Source organism: Schistocerca gregaria, chromosome X (assembly GCF_023897955.1).
Source record: "Schistocerca gregaria isolate iqSchGreg1 chromosome X, iqSchGreg1.2, whole genome shotgun sequence".
In the NCBI taxonomy this organism is placed as follows: Eukaryota; Metazoa; Arthropoda; class Insecta; order Orthoptera; family Acrididae; genus Schistocerca; species Schistocerca gregaria.
In genome coordinates, this window is record NC_064931.1 from 362,128,989 (window position 1) to 362,150,778 (window position 21,790).

The following is a 21,790-nucleotide window of genomic DNA, read 5'->3' on the forward strand; positions in this document are numbered from 1 at the left end:
TCAGGAGTAACTACAGATTCCCAGTGGCCAACATACTCTGCCAGATCATCTGCCAAGCTGCTTATTCATTGAAATTTGGCGGAGCTGGCGACTGGTTTTCGCATCGGGTTCTTTTGGAACACTACATCGTGTCTGAAAGCTGTGCCTTTTTGCCGGAGGACTGTGTTCTAACTTTTAGTATTCCAGTACCAGAAAAACACGTTGTTCGTTGTAATACGTGATTCCAACCTCTACCTTCGGTACGGTAACATCCTTTCACGTTTCAACACTGAAACTTATCAGTCTGAGCTGCGGCGCCCTACTAATAGAAACCACATATTGCGATTTCAGTGTCATCTGTTAAGAGATTTTCAAACTATTCCGAAACTTTTGCATAACATTTTTATAGGTGTCACAATAAACACGCCGTTTGTTACGCTCGTCTGTCGATGTTAGTTTTCGAGATATTTTATTTGGAAATCAGGGACTCCTTCTCTGGACAACCTGTATCTTGACCACCCCAAAAAACGTTTTGTTCGGAAGAAAAATGAAAATCTATCAAGGAAATATTGTTTAGCTACTACGGAGACAATATCGAATGATTCCAGAATGAGATTTTCACTCTGCAGCGGAGTGTGCGCTGATATGAAACTTACTGGCAGATTAAAACTGTGTGCCCGACCGAGACTCGAACTCGGGACCTTGAACAAGTGCCCGCGAAAGGCAAAGGTCCCGAGTTCGAGTCTCGGTCGGGCACACAGTTTTAATCTGCCAGGAAGTTTAATATCGAATGTGATTTCTCTACTTGCAGTTTCAGTCGGTACTGTGATATGAACAGCTGCACGTCTTTTTTAAGTAACATAATAATTACATTATTTTGTGATTGACTTCTTCTTCTTAAGAAGACCAAAAATTCTCTCAGTGTACTTTTCTCGTAAACCTGACGTTGATTGAAAATGTAACACAAAATGACCTCGACTCTCCTGTACTGGAATACAGCACATGTATTCCAGGCTACGTAACTTGTCTGTTCGCTGGAGTTAACAGTAAACAAAGTGAAAGACAAGGAAAATTAACACCAATAAGTCAGTCAAGTGTGTTCAGTTGAATATTCGTGTGAGTATAATACGTGCCAACGAGAAGGAGGTAGAGGTCCTTTTCATATGTAGAGAATTTTCTACTGATTTACAACACGAGTGAATATTGTACAACGTTGTAGCACTTTTAAACGGTAGATTAAGTGCAGTGAATGCAGTTCTTGACTAAAAACTGCGTTATTGTTACTTTTATTTGGTCGTGGTTGAAGACAGGCGTGATGCTACTCAGGCAGAGGAACTCTGCAGAAGCGATATCCATACAAGAACCGGCTTCCCTAACGGACGTTTTCCCGGCTTGTGACGCTTCTGGAAATACGGAAACGTTACTACAATTACTATCCGTTTTATCACGGCACATGTAATGATTGTATATTTGGCATGCACTTAGTTTAGGGTTATTGCCATCCATGTGCACATGACAATGGCGATAATGCGGAAACTGATCGTAGTGTTTAAATGTGTGTGAAATATTGTGGGACTTAACTGCTAAGGTTATCAGTCCCTAAGCTTACACACTACTTAACCTAAATTATCCTAAGGCCAAACACACACACCCATGCCCGAGAGAGGACTGGAACCTCCGCAGCCGCACAGTCCATGACTGCTGCGTCTTAGACCGCTCGGCTTATCCCGCGCGGCGATCGGTAGTGCAAGGTAGATCAAAGATGTTTATTCTAGCTGAGGATCCGATGCGGGAATGGTTCTGCCATTTTTGGAATCTGTTGAGACATAGCGGCCTATGGAAATATAACTTTTTCAAAAATAATTACAAACCCACAGACACAAAAAGTATAATAACTCCGGGAAACGCAAAGCAAATAAAAATGTACAAAGAGTGGTGTGTATAAATCAGACAGCTAATTGTTAGAGATTAAGACGGTGGCGAAAGAGAGGCCATCAGCATTACTTTCGTCCATTTACTTATCGTCGAGGCATCATTTAGTGAAAGAACTCCGATGGAGGGCAGTTAAAAGCTCAGTGGCAGGTCAAATTCAGTCGACCTCTTCCAGAACAGAAAAGCGATTGCTAGCATTTTTGAGGAACTATTTGCCGTGCCGTAAGCGGCTGTCTTCAGACAGGCCACGCGGGATTAGCTGAGCGGTCAGAGGCGCTGCAGTCATGGACTGTGCGGCTGATCCCGGCGGAGGTACGAGTCCTCCCTCAAGCATGGGTGTGTTTGTTTGTCCTTAGGATTATTTAGATTAAGTAGTGTGTAAGGTTAGGGACTGATGACGTTTAGCAGTTAAGTCCCATAAGATTTCACACACATTTGAACATTTTGTCTTCTGACACTGAACTATGTCGTTACGCTGTGACAAGTTTCATCAGGCTCGACGGACTCAGTGCCAGCTGACGCATGTGGATATTTAATTAATGCACTTCCTGTAGTCTGGTATCATACGAAAGAAAAAAGTTTAAAAAAATTTTGTGTTAAGGTAATTTGACATCTTCATATAAACAATATTGTCAAAGGTTTTCGATACTAGAGTCTGGTCCATCTATAATGGCATTGTAATTTTGGGTTGTCGTTCGTGGGAATAAATCGAATTGAACTTAATGTACACTCAATGAGACATTTCCCACGAATACTTGTATTTGAGATTACATGTACGACGTAGCAAGGAGTGATGTCTACACCCATTACCTCTCAGCTCAGCGATACAAATGACAGAAAAGTTAGCTAAGCTGATTTGAGCTATATTCGTCCTTCTGGCTTTCTGCATCGCCAGAGGAATTAAATGATTGAGGTCACGTTTAAAGATTCGCAAGGAGGCGGTTGTTTGCATCACCACCAGTTCAAAGTTAAGAAGGGAAACTGCCAGCAACTATCACGAAGTTCCGTTCTCAGATATGCAAGAGGTTCCGAAATAAAGGAACTACTTTTCAGTTCGCCTTCTCAACCCGACCAGCAAAGCACTTGACTGACGTCACCGGCTTTCCTTTCGTCATCCAAGTTGAAATCGCAAACTTCCAGCTCTTCGCAGTAATGAGAAGTCTCCGCATATTAGTGAGCAGTACGCAGGAACTCCTGAGAGAGCGTCGGCCAACTCTGAGCTGCTTTCGTCGTCGAGAGCCTGTTAATAAGAGAAGGTATGCCACATATCAGCGATCTCCGCTGCTCCATGAAGTACTTTTGGGAAAGTCTCGCAGACGCACGTCTTTCTGCTTGACTGTGATTTTCACTATGAAAGACAATTAAAGGTTACCAACCGTTGCTTTCAGAAAGAAGCGAATAAGCAATTTAAGAAAAAACATTGTGCATTCTAGATCAAGCTACGAAAAAAAAAAAACAAGAAAGTTCTACTTACATGTGGTGAGAAGTCTTACCGTAGATCAATGATGGAGCATGGAATTCAGTCGTATGATTACAAAGGAAACGTCTTGAACACCACTTTAATCGATTTTGGTTTAATTTTCATAATATATTCTTCCTCCTCATTCATGTTCTTCTTCGCAGATAAATGGATAAAACTTGCCACTTTGCCTAATCGTCACTTCTGGGAACCGGTTTCAGACAGTATAATCTTCCTAATTTACCTGTGTTTTCGTTTCTCATACGATGTCAATCACTACGTTGGACCAAATACAAGAGACATATAAATTAGGTCTAGGCGTATCTGCCCCCGACCTCTAGATAAATCAACGTTTTCTGATTCATTTCATTAATCTCACTTGCAAACGCTGGTACCAATTTTAATGCTTTCATTGCTGTTTTACTGGCATTTCATATTATTACCTACTACCAGATAAAAACTTCCTGATATCACATCTGCCTTTAGTCTCCTCATCTAGGGTTTCATTAATATGTTTTGACAACTGGTCAGCTCTTTTTCGATTCTTCTTCACAGATACCTCTCATATCATCGTCACACGCTCCATGACTTTGTTTGATGGAAGATGATACATGAAAACACCTCTTTGTCCTAACACAAACTATTATGTAAACAACATTTCTTGCATAGGAAAAAGCAATATTGAAATAGTGTGTTCTTATCCAATGATGGCAAACGTATCTGTCTCTTAGTAACCACTGGAAAATGAGATACCGATATTTTAAAATGGCTCTGAGAACTGTGGGACTTAACTTCTGAGGTCATCAGTCTCCTAGAACTTAGAACTACTTAAACCTACTTAACCTAAGGACATCACACACATCAGCGCCCGAGGCAGGATTCGAACCTGCGACCGTAGCGGTCGTGCGGTTCCACCCGGTAGCGCCTAGAACCTCTCAGCCACTCCGGCCGGCGCCGATATTTTAGTCGTCAATATAGTCTCGATATAAACATCGAATTATGAACCGTTTTTACTACGATTTTCAACTGGAATGACTGCTCCAACTGTCAACTGACGTGTGAAAAATAAAATTATTTCCAAATGAACAACCCGCTTGGAAATTGTTCCGCGTTTAAGCCAAAAATACGTCTTTCAATTCTTTCACACTTGGTGAACTTAATATAAAGCTGTCCACTGAAATTACACCATCGTGAATTCAGCATGCAAAAAACGTCAAATTGCCTTGAAGTGGACTGCATGCCAGAATAAGAATATGATATTCATTTCAGCGCAAAGGTAAAAACCAGGTATGAGCTGTTGCTGTTGTGGTCTTCAGTCCTGAGACTGGTTTGATGCAGCTCTCCATGCTACTCTATCCTGTGCAAGATGCTTCATCTTCCAGTACCTACTGCAACCTACATCCTTCTCAAGCTGCTTAGTGTATTTATCTCTTGGTCTCCCTCTACGATTTTTACTCTCCACGTTGCCCTCCAATTCTAAATTGGTGATCCCTTGATGCCTCAGAACATATCCTACCCACCGATCCCATCTTCTGGTCAAGTTGTGCCACAACTTCTCTTCTCCCCAATCCTATTCTATACTTCCTCATTAGTTATGTGATCTACCCATCTAATCTTCAGCATTCTTCTGTAGCACCACATTTCGAAAGCTTCTATTCTCTTCTTGTCCAAACTATTTATCGACCATGTTTCACTTCCATACATGGCTACACTCCATACAAATACTTTCAGAAAAGACTTCCTGACACTTAAATGTATACTTGATGTTAACAAATTTCTCTTCTTCCGAAACGCTTTCCTTGCCATTGCCAGTCTACATTTTATATCCTCTCTACTTCGACTATCATCTGTTGTTTTGCTCCCTAAATAGCAAAACTCCTTTACTACTTTAAGTGTCTCATTTCCTAATCTAATTCCCTCAGCATCACCCGACTTAATTCGACTACATTTCAGTACTCTCGTTTTGCTTTTGTTGATGTTCATCTTATATCCTCCTTTAAAGACACTGTCCATTCCGTTCAACTGCTCTTCCAAGTCCTTTGCTGTCTCAGACAGAATTACGATGTCATCGGCGAACCTCAAAGTTTTTATTTTTTCTCCATGGCTTTTAATACCTACTCCGAATTTTTCTTTTGTTTCCTTTACTGCTTGCTCAATATACAGATTGAATAACATCGCGGAGAGGCTACCACCCTGTATTACTCCCTTCCCAACCACTGCTTCCCTTTCATGTCTCTCGACTCTTATAACTGCCATCTGTTTTCTGTACAAATTGTAAATAGCCTTTCGCTCAATGTATTTTACTCCTGCCACCTTTATAATTTGAAAGAGAGTATTCCAGTCAACATTGTCAAAAGCTTTCTCCAAGTCTACAAATGCTAGAAACGAAGGTTTGCCTTTTCTTAATCTTTCATCTAAGGTAAGTTGTAAGGTCAGTATTGCCTCACGTGTTCCAACATTTCTACGGAATCCAAACTGATCCTCCCCGATGTCCGCATCTACCAGTTTTTCCATTCGTCTGTAAAGAATTCGCGTTAGTATTTTGCAGCTGTGACTTATTAAACTGATCGTTCGTTAATTTTCACATCTGTCAATACCTGCTTTCTTTGGGATTGGAATTGTTATATTCTTCTTGAAGTCTGAGGGTATTTCGTCTGCTCATACATCTTGCTCACCAGATGGTAGAGTTTTGTCAGGACTGGCTCTCCCTAGGCCGTAAGTAGTTCCAATGGAATGTTGTCTACTCCGTGGGCCTTGTTTCGACTCAGGTCTTTCAATGCTCTCTCAAACTCTTCACGCAGTATCGTATCTCCCATGTCATCTTCATCCTCTTCCATTTCCATAATATTGTCTTCAAGTACATCGCCCTTGTATAGACCCTCTATATACTCCTTCCACCTTTCTGCTTTCCCTTCTTTGCTTAGAACTGGGTTTCCATCTGAGCCCTTGATGTTCATATAAGTGGTTCTCTTATTTCCAAAGGTCCTTTAATTTTCCTGTAGGCAGTATCTATCTTTTCCCTAGTGAGATAAGCCTCTACATCCTTACATTTGTCCTCTAGCCATCCCTGCTTAGCCATTTTGCATTTCGTGTCGATCTCATTTTTGAGACGCTTGTATTCCTTTTTGCCTGCTTCATTTACTGCATTTTTATATTTTCTCTTTTCATCAATTAATTTCAACATTTCTTCTGTTACCTAAGGGTTTCTACTAGCCCTCCTCTTTTTACCTACTTCATCCTCTGATGCCTGCACTACTTCATCCCTCAAAGCTACCCATTCTTCTTCTACTGTATTTCTTTCCCCCATTACTGTCAATTGTTCCCTTATGCTTTGCCTGAAACTCTGTACAACCTCTGGTTCTTTCAGTTTATCCAGGTCCCATCTCCGTAAATTCCCTCGTTTTTGCAGTTTCTTCAGTTTTTATCTACAGGTCATAACCAATAGATTGTGGTCAGAGTCCGCATCTGCCCCTGGAAATGTCTTACAATTGAAAACCTGGTTCCTAAATCTCTGTCTTACCATTATATAATCTATCTGATACCTTTTAGTATCGCCAGGGTTCTTCCATGTATACAACCAGGTTTGAGTATAAGTACTGTTACGCAGCGAGTTTCTCACTCAGAATTCATATTTGAATCGTGGTTCCTTATGAGAATACTGTGTTACTAGTCGCGTCAGAAGGAGAAACGCTTTACACCATGTACCCAAATTCGACGGTGACAGAAGCGTGGCAGATCGAAACTACAGTTTACCATTCTACGATATTACTGCTTGCGTTGCTAGGGAGCCTACGACACTCATGCGAAAACGGAATCGATAGATTCATGAGGGCCATGCAGGATCTCAGTGGTCTAAGAGGAGAAACATTTGCTCACTCGCCTTGTATGATAGTATAGCCACGTCACGTCACCTGAGTCGGGATTTTTTTCCGCAGGAAGGTAAATAAATACGACGTCTGGAGCACCACGGACTGTCAGCAAGGTGAACACTGTTGTTGCTATCCCGACGCGGCAGAAAGAGTGGCGGCAGTGATGCGCCGAACGAAAACAATGGACACCACGCAGTCTCTTCACAGCCCGCATCTCGTGGTCGTGCGGTAGCGTTCTCGCTTCCCACGCCCGGGTTCGATTCCAGGCGGGGTCAGGGATTTTCTATGCCTCGTGATGGCTGGGTGTTGTGTGGTGTCCTTAGGATAGTTAGGTTTAAGTAGTTCTAAGTTCTAGGGGACTGATGACCATAGATGTTAAGTCCCATAGTGCTCAGAGCCATTTGAACCAGTCTCTTCACACTAGTCACGGCACTCAGAGAACGTATCCTTGTGAAGAGGCACCGAGGAGAGCGATTGTAGCGAGGTTGTATTAGTCATCGTCATAAGGGACTTAAGGTCACTGGGTACAAAACGAGAGCACCTCTAGTTCACACAGCTGACATTTTGGAAAGCGGGCGTAACACTTCTGATGTGCAAAGGACGGTGTACGTGGCCTATCTTCGAAGTCGCAGTGATGTTATCTTTCAATAAGATAGTGCCGTACTGCACGTTGCTCCGTGCTGTTCTGACCTACTTCTAAGCAGAGGATGGCCGACTGTTGTCTTGACCAGCACGTTGTCCAGATATCTCAACCACTGCAAACATCCGGTCATAGCACGATATTGCAGTACCTGTGTTGTTAAGAAGAACGATGCAAACCATCAGCTGTACAAGAGAATGACGATAATGAAAATTTGTGCCAGAGCGAGACTCAAACCCGGATTTCCAGCATTACGCGAATGGTCGCCTTAGCCGCTTTGTTCACTCACCTTGCCAAACCCTACCTTGGGCATAAGGTATTCGGATCTGTCCCCAACTGATTATTATGGACAGAGTCCTCCAACCAGCTGGACATTTCTGACACTCTAACACGCTAATCGGAAAGAATTTGGTACGATATCCGTCAGCAGGACATCCAACAACTCTTATCAATCACTGCCAAGCGGAATAACTGCTTGAATAAGGGCCAGAGGTTAACTAACACGTTATTGACTTGCTCAGTTTGCGAAGCTCTTTCTCTTGAACAGTTTTTCTGAGTCTGTAATATTTTGGTCGCTTGTACATGTACATCACATCTACCGATTTCCGTCCCATTCGGATATTTCCTTTTTTGTCTGAGAGTGTACGTCTGTTTTCATATTACATTTTTTTCACAGTGTGCATTTTCATAGAAGTAATTGTGAAAGAAAGATTAGAGTTTCACTTCGTATACTCAACAAGACCATTAGAATCGGACTGTAAGTTCCGATTAGGAAACCATGGAGATGTAAACTGGCCATACTCTTTCCAAGGAACAAGCCTCACTTCTGCCTTACGCAATTTAAGGAAATCACGGAAGACTTAGATGTGGATGGTCGTCTTTCCTCATGTCATTCCAAAAGATTATAGGCGTTACAAATCGAATAAATCTTAATTGAATCACTACCTTGTAATGACCCATCGGAGAACACCTGTTCCTAATATCAAAATGCTAAGAAAGTGTCTCTGAACATCCTTCAAAATTTTATCGGCGAATTCGATAAATTATATTATCCAACGATAGTGGGGTAGATAACGGATCTACTGGTGAACAGTTTTTGTCGATTTTCACAACATACATTAACTGCAACCAGTGGTGTTCTTTAAGCTTCGTTACCAGGCTTCCACAAGCCATCAGTGTTCGTCACAGCTGTTACCTACCGCTATTAGTTCTCGAATGACACAAATTATCTCGTACCTAAGATCACTAACGCATGTTTGTTACGGGTTGACAGGAGGTATTTGGTCCGAATTCTGACGCTCAAATAAGTTTTAATCTCCAGTTTTTGGCAGGCAATGGGAGGAAAGATGATGACATCAAGTTCTCACCCACCAGACTTTGCAACTATATCCGGGATTAAATGCTAAGCCTCTGCGCTTGGTCCAATTGAATGATGACATGAGGCAACCTTGAACACCATCCCCTCTCTCTCATCATTATCAACAACGCAAAAATATAGCATTGTAAACACACTCAAAACTATAACCTACATTCAAAAGGTGTGTTTAAGACACAACTTTCACACTTCGCGTAGGAAAGATGCCATTGCATGTGAAGGAAGAAAACGATTTCCAACTACGCTGCCAAACCTATCCTTCACGTTCTCGCTGCCAGTAACGGTATTTGATTAAAGAATTCTTTTTATCAAAACCACAAAACCATGTGATAAGAATCAAACCTGAGCCAGAGACAGATCTTCACAGTGTATTCATCCCATTCAGAGGTAACAACTACCAAACACACTCAGATCTAAAAGCCACAGGAACTACAAATCAGGTTCTTCAAGGAAAATTTAAGAGAGTAAGTGTAATATAATTTCGACTGCACTTAGTCGGATGAAGAATGTTTGATAGCGAATTCGTGCCCTTTCAGCTCTGAACTTCACGAATATTGAAACGAAATGTCAGGTTTTCTGGGATTCCAGGTTTATGTTAACAGTTAATGTTATTGAAAAACCACGGACCGAGCAAGGTGGCGCAGTGGCTAGCACACTTGACTCGCTATCGGGAGGACGACGGTTCAGTCCCGCGTACGGCCATGCTGATTTAGGATGGTTCCTGTGAAAGGGCACGGCCGACTTCCTTCCCCCTCCTACCCTAATCCTATGAAAACGATGACCTCGCTGTCTGCTCTCCTCCCCCAAAGAACCCAACAACCCAACCATAACAGTAGTGAACCACAAACATATTTACAACATTAAAGTTGTATTAATCAGAACAACAACTCAGGGTCAGGAAATAATGACTCCATCCACATATTGTACCCCTAGGACCATTATTAACGGAAAATAATGAAATACACTTACTGAGAAGAAGGAAACGGCTTAGATATTACATAAAATTGTAAAGCACATAATAATTTTAAAAGTGCAACTACTATGAATGTAAGGGAGTACAGCTTTGATAAAATAGAAGAAATCAACTGCACAATGTTAAACGACGGATCTCCAACGTAACACCAATCACCAGTACAATGTTCTACGGCTGTTGATCTTCGATGATCTGCGAGTAAGTCCACAAAATTCATGTGGAAAACATTTCTGCAATCAACAAGAACCGATCACTTCGCATCGGACACTTCTTGAAGACCTCAGTGACCGTCACCTAACCAGTCAATAAATGGAAAGTTAAAATATAGGATTAGAAATTATGATATAACACAACAGATAGTAAACTACGTTTCATACCTAATAGACAGACAAAAAAAGAACCAATGTGATTGAAACAGCTTCAGCTACGTATACCACAGAAAAAGTTTAACCACAAACTCACAATTCCTCTAGAATAGCTAGGAAGATAGAAAGAAATTCATCTTATTTGAAAATAAAGTAATATTTCATGGATCTCAACAATAATAGTGTAGCCAGAAAATGTTCCACCAAAACATATAAAAATAGCGCTGGAAGTCATTTGACAAGGAAAAAAACAAAAAATAATAGCAGTGACTCCTATGACACCATAGAACTGAATCGACCAACTTTCATCACTTTTGTCTCTTAAAATTTCCTTTTTACTTTGTAGCGTGAAGATGATTTGTTCATGCGGCATCTAGTGGTATACTCGTCAAAAGTTTCCGTACCAACGAACTGAAGAGAACTTCTGATCCTGCGACAAATTCTTTATGACATGGTTACCAGTGTGTCTTAAAAACGTCAGGATATTTTGGTTGAGCAATTCAATTCTATCTGTACAGATATAACCCTTCAGGAAGATACGACAACGGAAATAATAGTATAAGGTTTTAAAGAAGGGGAAGATCCCAGTCAGGTGACGTCGCAGAAACCGAATAAACTTTTATCCTAGTGCTGTAGCTCGAATACTGTCAACTATTACTGAACCCAGTCCGTGTTTCGTAGACTCAGACGCATGTAGTAGCCTGCCCTACTGACAACAGATATTGAAAATGCGTACCTAAGAATCGGATATCTGAGTGTCCTATTACTATGCATATAAAAGAGCTTATTAAATTGTTATCATATCAGTTTTCATTTAGAAATTGAAAGACAGGACTTTCTAAATGTAGTCTTATAATGCATAAATTGTCTCTTTGGCCTTTATGTCCCGTACGTTCCAAAAACAGAACAGTGAAACCTAGGGATCCCGTATTGTCACGAAGTCTCTGCCTCTAGGTGCAATAATAAGAGCAGCATCATATGAAATTAATTTTGTGGATTTGGAAAACAGATTTCACTAAAATATCAAAATTTTTGTATTATGCGGTCACTATGTGCATTTAAACACAGTAATTATGTTTATCGATCACAAAGTTGTTGATGAAAGAGACATTTCTATACTTATCGAAAGACTCACTCTGTTCCCAAAAAAGTTAATAGTTGATTAAGATAGTGGTTTAAATTGAATATACGACTGGCAACTATGGACAAGGCATGAATATACAGTGTGGCCTTAATAAAACCCACTAACTGCAGGAACGGATTTCTGACTGGAAACAGGGGAAAGAAGATCCTATGAACGTGTATCCGGGAATGCATCGTAGCCACAGTACATGGTGCTGACGAATGACGGTTTCTCTGACCACATGCCGTGTGTTCCTTGTGTGTTGCCGGCTGTGTGATTGACACAGCGTACTCTAAGCAGCAGAATAGTGCGGAATTCGTGTCGGTGACAAGCCGAGATGGTGTTCATGTACCGCCGAGCAGATGGAAACGGTCGAGAGGTAGAACGACCAACACAAGCACCCTCACAGTCACCAACATCATCACACAACATTTCAAGCCCTTTTTGGGCGTTTAAGTGATCATAGCCCCCTTTCAGACAGACGAACATGCAGGGAGGCGGCGGACTGTGCGTACACGATATTTGGAGGATATACAGTTATACATAATATTGAGATTAACACTAGTACAAGCTTGAGACAAGTGGCCCATCAAGATGGTGTAAGCCAAGATATGATTGTGTGCGTCGTGTGAACATTGCATCCCATGGAGTCTACTTTGAATATACGTTGTGATATGGATGCGATGCAGCTCTGTAATGTGTTCTTGGGCGATTTGTTGTCGTTGCACGCACACCGTTCATTTCCGGACGAGTGTTCACAGAAACATTTTTCCTCCATTCCCAGTCAGAAATCAGTCCCTGCAGTATTGTTAATGATCACCCTGTACTTAGGGCAGTCACACTAAGTCGAAGAGTTGCCATCCTATTGGCACTATGAGGATTATACACAGCTACGATCCGTTAAGCTTGGTATTACGCTTTCTGGCGTCTGAAAATACTCCAAATTTCACACTAGATGACGCAGATACACTCCAGCTCAGGGTACTCCAAATAGCACTTGGGACAATGAAGACAGCGTCCACCAACGCTACATTAGTAGAAGCTGCAGAAATCCCGATAAATATAACACGAGAACTTCTATCACATACGTCCATCCTAAAACGTTCGATGGTGTGCAGTGGTATTAAAATGAAAAGAGAAAAGTAGATATCAGCTTTGGCGCATACAACAGGTAAGATATAGACCGAAACAACACTTTGTCGTTTCTTGTGTATTCCGTTGTTACTTAATTGCTTCTATATTCTTGGGGGTGAATTCACTGGTCGCACCTCAAAGAACACTTTTCTTAGCAAGAAGATGAGCGAAAACTCGACTCATGACTGCACTGATTCAAATGATACTACATCAACAGAATGAAGATATGCATTCCCTTTCTTAACCAACAAAATCCCCAGTACATTTACACCAAAGGATACAATAGATAAACGATCTGCAAACAAAGAGCTAATGTAGGTCGTTTGACAACTTTACTCTATATTTAGTCCACTATTCAGTAAAGTGAGACCTAACCGGTAATGACAATTGTGATCTGATTCGGGTAACATTTAACTATCGTGCGCCAAATGTCTCATGTCTCATTAACGTCTTCATTAGATTGACTTTTCCCATAAATGTCTCTTTACTTGTGTTCAATTTTAAACGAAATAATGCCACAAGTAGTTCAACTTCTTAGACGATGCGGAGGCACTTATTTGAGCTAAACAAATCACGCTATGAATGCGACAGATACGAGAGAGAAACTTACGAAAATTGTTTCAACGAATATACAGTACTAGAAAATACAATTTCTGGGTGAATACTTGTTTTATTACCTTGGATAAACAAGTTTTGATAAAAGTACACGCAGCCAATTGTTCTAATAAGTGGCCTTGTGTATAGCTACTGCATTAACTCTTGTTTTACTCAAGAACTTCCTCCTACATTTTATTATGTTATACAGTAGTATCATTGTATATGAGGATGAAAAGAACTTGCATTACTTATGCATGTTTCTTGTTGCATCCTTGTACGTAACTGTTTTTCGACCGTGAGCTAAGCCCATACGCCGTGACATGTAACAAGTTTTTCGGTCAACTACGTCTCAGTGGAAGGGTTTCCGGTGCTCCTTCGTTTGAAGCTGTGTACTGAAAGTGTACAACGAGTTAACATCAAGTCTCCTGTGAAACTGAAGTTGCCAGGACCAGAAGTTACCAGATACTGTTCAGAGCTCATGGAGAATTCGACACGTTCGTATTGTCACTGAGTTGCATAAGAGGTTTTTGAAACTAGAGACACTGCAAAAGATGACGGTCGATCAGACTGCCCATGTGCATCGAGAATCGACGAAAACATTGATCTTCTTTTGTTTTTTGTTTTGTTTTAGAAGGAATAAGGGATATTTCAAATGGTTCAAATGTCTCTGAGCACTATGGGACTTAACATCGGAGGTCATAAGTCCCCTAGAACTTATAACTTCTTAAACCTAAATAACCTAAGGACAGCACACACATCCATGCCCGAGGCAGGATTCGAACCCGCGACCGTAGCGGTCACGCGGTTCCAGACTGAAGTGCCTAGAACCGCTGGGCACAGCGGCCGGCCAGGATATTTCGATAACATTTCGCTTGTGCAGAAGAGGTTTACGAAGCATTTCTAAAGAGAATCTCAATATGAGAGAGTTAAATCCCATTTCATTGCTTGCCTGTGGGCGGTAATGTTTCTGTCAGCACTTATTAGGCAGCTTACTTGCTCGCACTCTCGCTTTTCTGTTAGAGTTATGTGCGTCGCCGTTACAGCCGTCCTAAGGATACAAAGTTAGCTTCCTTGTTACATTCCTTTTACTCTGTAATTTTAGTAGTGTAAGTGTATGCCACCAGTATTTAGTAGCGAAAGTAATCTTGAGAGATAACAGAAAGGTGTGGCTAGACCCGCGTTGGTTTGAGATGACGCGGCGCGGTGTGGGGCAGGGCACGACCCAGGAGTACATACAGGGTGTTTCAAAAATGACCGGTATATTTGAAACGGCAATAAAAACTAAACGAGCAGCGATAGAAATACACCGTTTGTTGCAATATGCTTGGGACAACAGTACATTTTCAGGCGGACAAACTTTCGAAATTACAGTAGTTACAATTTTCAACAACAGATGGCGCTGCAAGTGATGTGAAAGATATAGAACACAACGCAGTCTGTGGCTGCGCCATTCTGTACGTCGTCTTTCTGCTGTAAGCATGTGCTGTTCACAACGTACAAGTGTGCTGTGGACAACATGGTTTATACCTTAGAACAGAGGATTTTTCTGGTGTTGGAATTCCACCGCCTATAACACAGTGTTGTTGCAACAAGACGAAGTTTTCAACAGAGGTTTAATGTAACCAAAGGACCGAAAAGCGATACAATAAAGGATCTGTTTGAAAAATTTCAACGGGCTGGGAACGTGACGGATGAACGTGCTGGAAAAGTAGGGCGACCGCGTACGGCAACCACAGAGGGCAACGCGCAGCTAGTGCAACAGGTGATCCAACAGCGGCCTCGGGTTTCCGTTCGCCGTCTTGCAGCTGCGGTCCAAATGACGCTAACGTCCACGTATCGTCTCATGCGCCAGAGTTTAAACCTCTATCCATACAAAATTCAAACGCGGCAACCCCTCAGCGCCGCTACCATTGCTGCACGAGAGACATTCGCTAACGATATTGTGCACAGGAGTGATGACGGCGATATGCATGTGGGCAGCATTTGGTTTACTGACGAAGCTTATTTTTACCTGGACAGCTTCGTCAATAAACAGAACTGGCGCATATGGGGAACCGAAAAGCCCCATGTTGCAGTCCCATCGTCCCTGCATCCTCAAAAACTACTGGTCTGGGCCGCCTTTTCTTCCAAAGGAATCATTGGCCCATTTTTCCGATCCGAAACGATTACTGCATCACGCTATCTGGACATTCTTCGTGAATTTGTGGCGGTACAAACTGCCTTAGACGACACTGCGAACACCTCATGGTTTATGCAAGATGGTGCCCGGCCACATCGCATGGCCGACGTCTTTAATTTCCTGAATGAATATTTCGATGATCGTGTGATTGCTTTGGGCTATCCGAAACATACAGGAGGCGGCGTGGATTGGCCTCCCTATTCGCCAGACATGAACCCCTGTGACTTCTTTCTGTGGGGACACTTGAAAGACCAGGTGTACCGCCAGAATCCAGAAACAATTGAACAGCTGAAGCAGTACATCTCATCTGCATGTGAAGCCATTCCGCCAGACACGTTGTCAAAGGTTTCGGGTAATTTCATTCAGAGACCACGCCATATTATTGCTACGCATGGTGGATATGTGGAAAATATCGTACTATAGAGTTTCCCAGACCCCAGCGCCATCTGTTGTTGACAATTGTAACTACTGTAATTTCGAAAGTTTGTCTTCCTGAAAATGTACTGTTGTCCCAAGCATATTGCAAAAAACGGTGTATGCCGCGGCAGTGAGTGAAGTCTTCGTGTGTGTTGGGCTTAAGACACGCCGATTTACGAGGTGCTCTGTCCCCTCCCGCTCACCGCCGTTCTTCTTCATCTGTTGACCCACGATGACGGTTGCCTGTGTTGCTGTGTAGTTCGACGATCTCGTCCTGTCGTTCAAGTATTTCCTCGTCAGTCCGCCAAAAGTATAAGGAACGCTGGTATCCCGGCCAGGGAAGAGAGGGAAGACCCCGATCCACCCATCTGCGACAGCGGCAGGCTGCGGTGTTGAACTTTGTGGCTTGTGATTACGGTGGTGGGGTGGTTGTAAGTTCCTAAGGGACCAAACTGCCGAGGTCATCGGTCCCTAGGCTTACACGCTACTTAATTTAGCGTAAACTAACTTACGGTAAGGACAACATACACACCCATGCCCGAAGGAGGACTCAAACCTCCGACGTGGGGAGCCGCGCGAACTGTGGCAAGGCGCCTCAGATCCACGCGGCTACATCACGTGGCTGGTGATTATAGCAATAGAGCCATCTCTCCCTGTAGCGGCTGTCGTTGTTTAGCAGCGCGGGGGATATCTACAACAGATTTGTGGCAGACGTCACTTTATTGGAAGCAGGGAATCGAGTGTGAACGTTACGTACACCATCGATCTGTTTCACCGAGTGCCTTACGAGCTAAAATGCTGGGGTATTTATGGGGTGTAGTAATGGCTAACCTTTCCACGACGTAAGTTGCCATGACCGCATAGGTCTTGCTATTACGAAGTTATCAGCGGTTCTGGCTCTGACGTGCCTGTTTAACGAGTTTGTTGTAGTATAGGACTGGTTCGTAAAAGTTCTTGGGACGTGTCGTTGCATTAGCAATAGCGTTTCCTCTGTCACTTAACGAATATGTGATCCTGTCTTGATACTCTGCCCATTTCACATCTTCAATATTATACTTTCATTCGTAATTCTGCATTATTACTTTTTAAAAAAAAACATCTCTCTTAGCGGTTCTCTGTATTCTCTAAGCAACAACTCACACGATTCATTCATAACATTTCCGTTTTATTAAAGGAGATCTCCAATATACCATGAGGTGAACTTGCATTGAATATTTTCTAAACGGGCATTCGGGTGTATAACCCATCATCTGTGGCATCTGATACAGAGCAACAAACGACTGTATAAACAACAATTTCTGCAACATGGCAATTGTACATACTATAAGTCTACTTACATTATGTATCTGTATACTAGTAGTAATGGGATGTGTGTCAGTCTTTTTTTATAGCCAACTGGCCTAGCATCTCACAGTACCGGTAGTGATTTACAAATTTCGATACACTCCAAGAGCAAGGATCTTTCGTCGTGTTTTGGGCTCATTCTCAACACAACAACAACGAACAGCGAACACAAAGCTGTCTAGTCTGCAGTAGGGGAGAGACTAGCAAGGAAATTGTCAACACTGCCCACAGGCGACAAAATATTTCCAGGTAGCGAAATACATTTCGAAAGTTTTTGTTGTCAAAATATTTTGCTCAACCTGTGAATTTTACCCATACATGTTCAACGCTATTGTGCATCCAATAATATTGCAAATTATTATTGACCGTCTGTAGATGAGGTAACCAGAGACCATAAGGAGGTAATAGCATCAATGACTGCGGACTTAAAAGGAATAGAAAGGAAGGTAGGAAAATACATTACGTATGACAGAAGACAGGGTGCAAATTGTCTTAGGAGTCATCGTGAAACATGCATCTTTAGGGTCGAAGATACGGAGGTGTCAATGGCTAAAATAAAACACTATGCTCTATACGTGTAAGTGTCAAACAAGGTTATGAGGAATAGGAAAAACCCGTAGTATTTCAATTACAGTGTTAAGAAATGGCTACGAGACGAATGAGAGCTTCATCACATCTTCAATTAAGTCATAACGTACTTGTTATACAAAAGGTGATGGAAACCAACGTGAGTCTAAGGAGAGCAAAGTGAGATGCATTCAATGAATACAAGAGTAAAACTTTCCCTACTCATCTGATAAAACGTTATAAGAAATTCTGGTCTCTTTCTAAGTAACCGAATAATAATAGCCTACGTAGTCTTCCAGTCCTCATACTGTATGGAAATGGTACATCACAGAGAACGCAAAAATACTGGTTTTCGTCCCCCTAAATTATTTCAGCGTAGGTGATCATAATATAGTATCTCTTTTCAATCACTTTACGAAGGCCGAATTAATAGATAGTTAACTAATTAATCGTGAAGTAGAGAAAAATGAAATCGTTGAAGTAAGAAAGGTCATGTCGATAACGCGAATGAACTTGCTGCACCTACAGTAGCAGTTTAATGCAGACCACTGCAGCAACGAAGAGTTCCAATTGGCTGGAAAGATGCGGAGATCGTCCTTTTTCTAAGAAGGGTCGTCGGAAAGATACATATAACTATAATCCTGAAGTTAATTTATTGTGTAATTATTGTGGAATTATTAAACATGTTTCCTGCTCACTTATTATGACCCTTCGGTAGGATGAAAAACTTTTTAATGAAATTAACATGAATCCTCAAACAGCAGTCTTGAGAAACTCAACTAGCTCTGCTCGTCCATGAGATGAAAAGGGCAACATGAACCGGTGCAAAAGATGATGCATGATTCATTGCCCTCTGAAATGTATTCGATACAGTTCAGACATGTCGAATGAAACTATGCTACTTTAAATAGTGCTATGATTCTCGTATCTGATCGGTCGCAAGTTGATTATGTGTGTCCTTCGAGTGAATGTGCTCAGAGTTTGGGTAGGTTACCTTTTTTTGTTATATTTGCTGCGGACGCGCCATGGGGCTCAGAGTCTGGTGTTCTGTTGTTAGACAAGAGAACCGTTGCTTTCTTTGTGAGCAAAGCAAAGGTAGCTCAACTACATTCGGGTCCACAGATATTAGATTCCAGGAAGAGGCACCCGCTGTGCAAATTTCATCGCACATAGCTTGTATGTGTGGAGCAAACAGATTAATGAAAAAGATGGTGTCTTCCTTCCGCAAAGAATTCTGGAGGTGAACCAAGCACAGACGATCCGTAAATTCTAGTAAATGTTTATGGATTAAAGTGGCATAACTGATAAAAGTTCGTTGACGGAGAGGAAGTGAATACCTTAGCAACCAACGTGCTGGCGGCACTTGGGCTCCTGTTTTCGTGGAGGTAAGACATGTTGACGGGTTTCTTACTTTCCTTGCAGTAGGAAAAATGGAGTGCATGGGGACCGAATAGCTGAAAGTAAATCAAGTCGACGACATTCATCTCATCGCAATCGAACTTAGTTTAATTATGAGTGTGCAACCGTGATTCAACTCTTAAGATACTCATTCGAGATATAAACTGAGACTGTCTTGCCTGTGAAGTTGTAATTACAACGTGTGCAGCTTCTGTTGTTACTGTCTGCTGTGGTATCTTTTCATAACAGGCTCCCGGATGTCGGGCTCTATAGCTGGCGACAGTCAGTTTGGTAACCCACAGATGTCCAGGGCGTCAGCAGACACGTCTTTACAGGTCATTGGGGCTCAGGTCGAAGTGGTATATGTCGCTGAAGACAATTCAATTCCAATTAACGGAAGTTCAGGACGAATGTGCCCGACATCACTACAAATGGGTTTGTTGGTGCACATAGGTCAATGGCAGTCAGCGCAAGGTTTGCCGTGGGCACAGCTTCTTTTCTCTGAGCTGCCTATTTCTGTTCCTTGTAAGCAATGAAGTACCAGTTGCAAACCGGATCGATTATAATCATCAATCAGGGGCTCCGAGTGCTTCTCTGACAACTGTACGGCCCTTTCTTTCTGTCATCTCTCTATGTTGATGACTTACTTCTTAATGCTGTGATCGGCCATGGTCAACCCATTAGGATCAGCATCGTCCAATAGTGACACACCTCCTATTTAAATGTCGAGCGATTCGCCATTTACTCCAACCGACTTCTTTGAACCCAGTCTCACATCCTCTCTCAAATGCTGATATCTGAGTTTATTGTTCACACTCCTCTCTGTGCGGCGTGACTGTGGTCCACGTAAGCGTACGGAATGAGATTCGCAAAGGCTTTATGCCCTGCTAACAACAGGTCCCCAGTGTAATGTCCTCTCCAGCTGCGCGGTTAACTTACGCTGCAAAATTACCGCCAAAGTTTACAGTTTTGCATTTTCCGTCGATACCCGTATGAGCATCAGTTTGTCACCATCTTGCATAACTCCTTCGTGATGCAGCGCTTTTTTCTCAGTGTATGTTAAATCGTATCTCAAACGAACCTGTAATAAATAACTAAATTGTACGTATCACATTTATCGCTTTGCAATAAGACTAAAAATGGTAACCCAACACTCTTACACTGCTATCTGCTAGGACAGGCGAAATAAATTACAGAGTACAAAGAAATTTGCTGGGAAGGTCATTACGAAAGTAATGCCTTCTGTTTTTTTTTTCATGAAAACTACAGGAGGTACATAAATCCCACAGTACAACTAAATACTTCAGCTACAGACTTTCATTTTTCCACATAGTCACCACCATTCGTTATGAAATTTTACCAACAATGAACCAGAGCCTGCATGCTGTGATTGTAAAAATCGGAACCAGCTGAGGGTAACCACTTCGTTACACGTTTGAAAAAAGCATCCGAGTCTTGAAAACGTTCACCACGTAGTCCATTTTCCAGAGGCCCAAAGCGATGCAACCGTGAAGGCGCCAAATCGGGACTGTACGGTGGATGTCGTAAGACGACAGTCCAGCAGAATTTTTCAATGAGCTGCGTGCTTGCAAAACTGGTGTGCGGCCTGGAGTTGCCATGTTGCAGGTGAAAGTTAGTCTTCTTCTCTGGCCTTACCCTGGAAGTTAGGGCTTTCAGCTTAGTCAATGTCGTTTTGTAGCATGCTGAACTGACAGTTTCTCCAAGCCCCAGAACATTCAAAAGAACCACACACTGGTTATCTGAGAAGACGGTGCACATCACTTTGCCTGCCAATGACTGTGTCTTTTTTGACGGAAAATTCACATGTCGCCATTCTATGGACTGTCTTTTGGATTCCGGCTCATAGTGGTGACACCACCTCTCATCTCCGGTGAAGATGCTATTCAGAAAATTGTCTTCTTCAGCTTCATAGTGGTCCATCAGGTCCCGACAAATTTCCATTCGATGAGTTTTTTGTTCTTCTGTAAGCATCCGCGGGAACCATCTCACACAGGCTTTGCAATAACCAAAATGTTCCAGCATAGTTCCAAGGCATTAAAACTGACGTTCAGCTTTACACACAGTTCTCTGGTCGTTATCCGCCTATCAGCATGGATGATGAGAGATCAACACGCTCTTCATTGGGAGGGATTACAGCTGTGCTGGTTCGACTCTGCCTGGCTTGTCATGCACACCCTTCTCACCACCTTCAAAGTTCCGCAACCATCCCCTCACATCGCTCATGTCTATTGTATCGTCTCTATATACCTTTAGCTAGCATCAATGGTTTTCAATCGGTGCAATTTCTTTGTCAGTGAGAAAGTCAATCACCCATCGCTGTTTTACGCGCGTCCATATCAGACTGCCGGCCGCGGTGGTCTAGCGGTTCTAGGCGCTCAGTCAGGAACCGCGCGGCTGCTACGGTCGCAGGTTCGAATC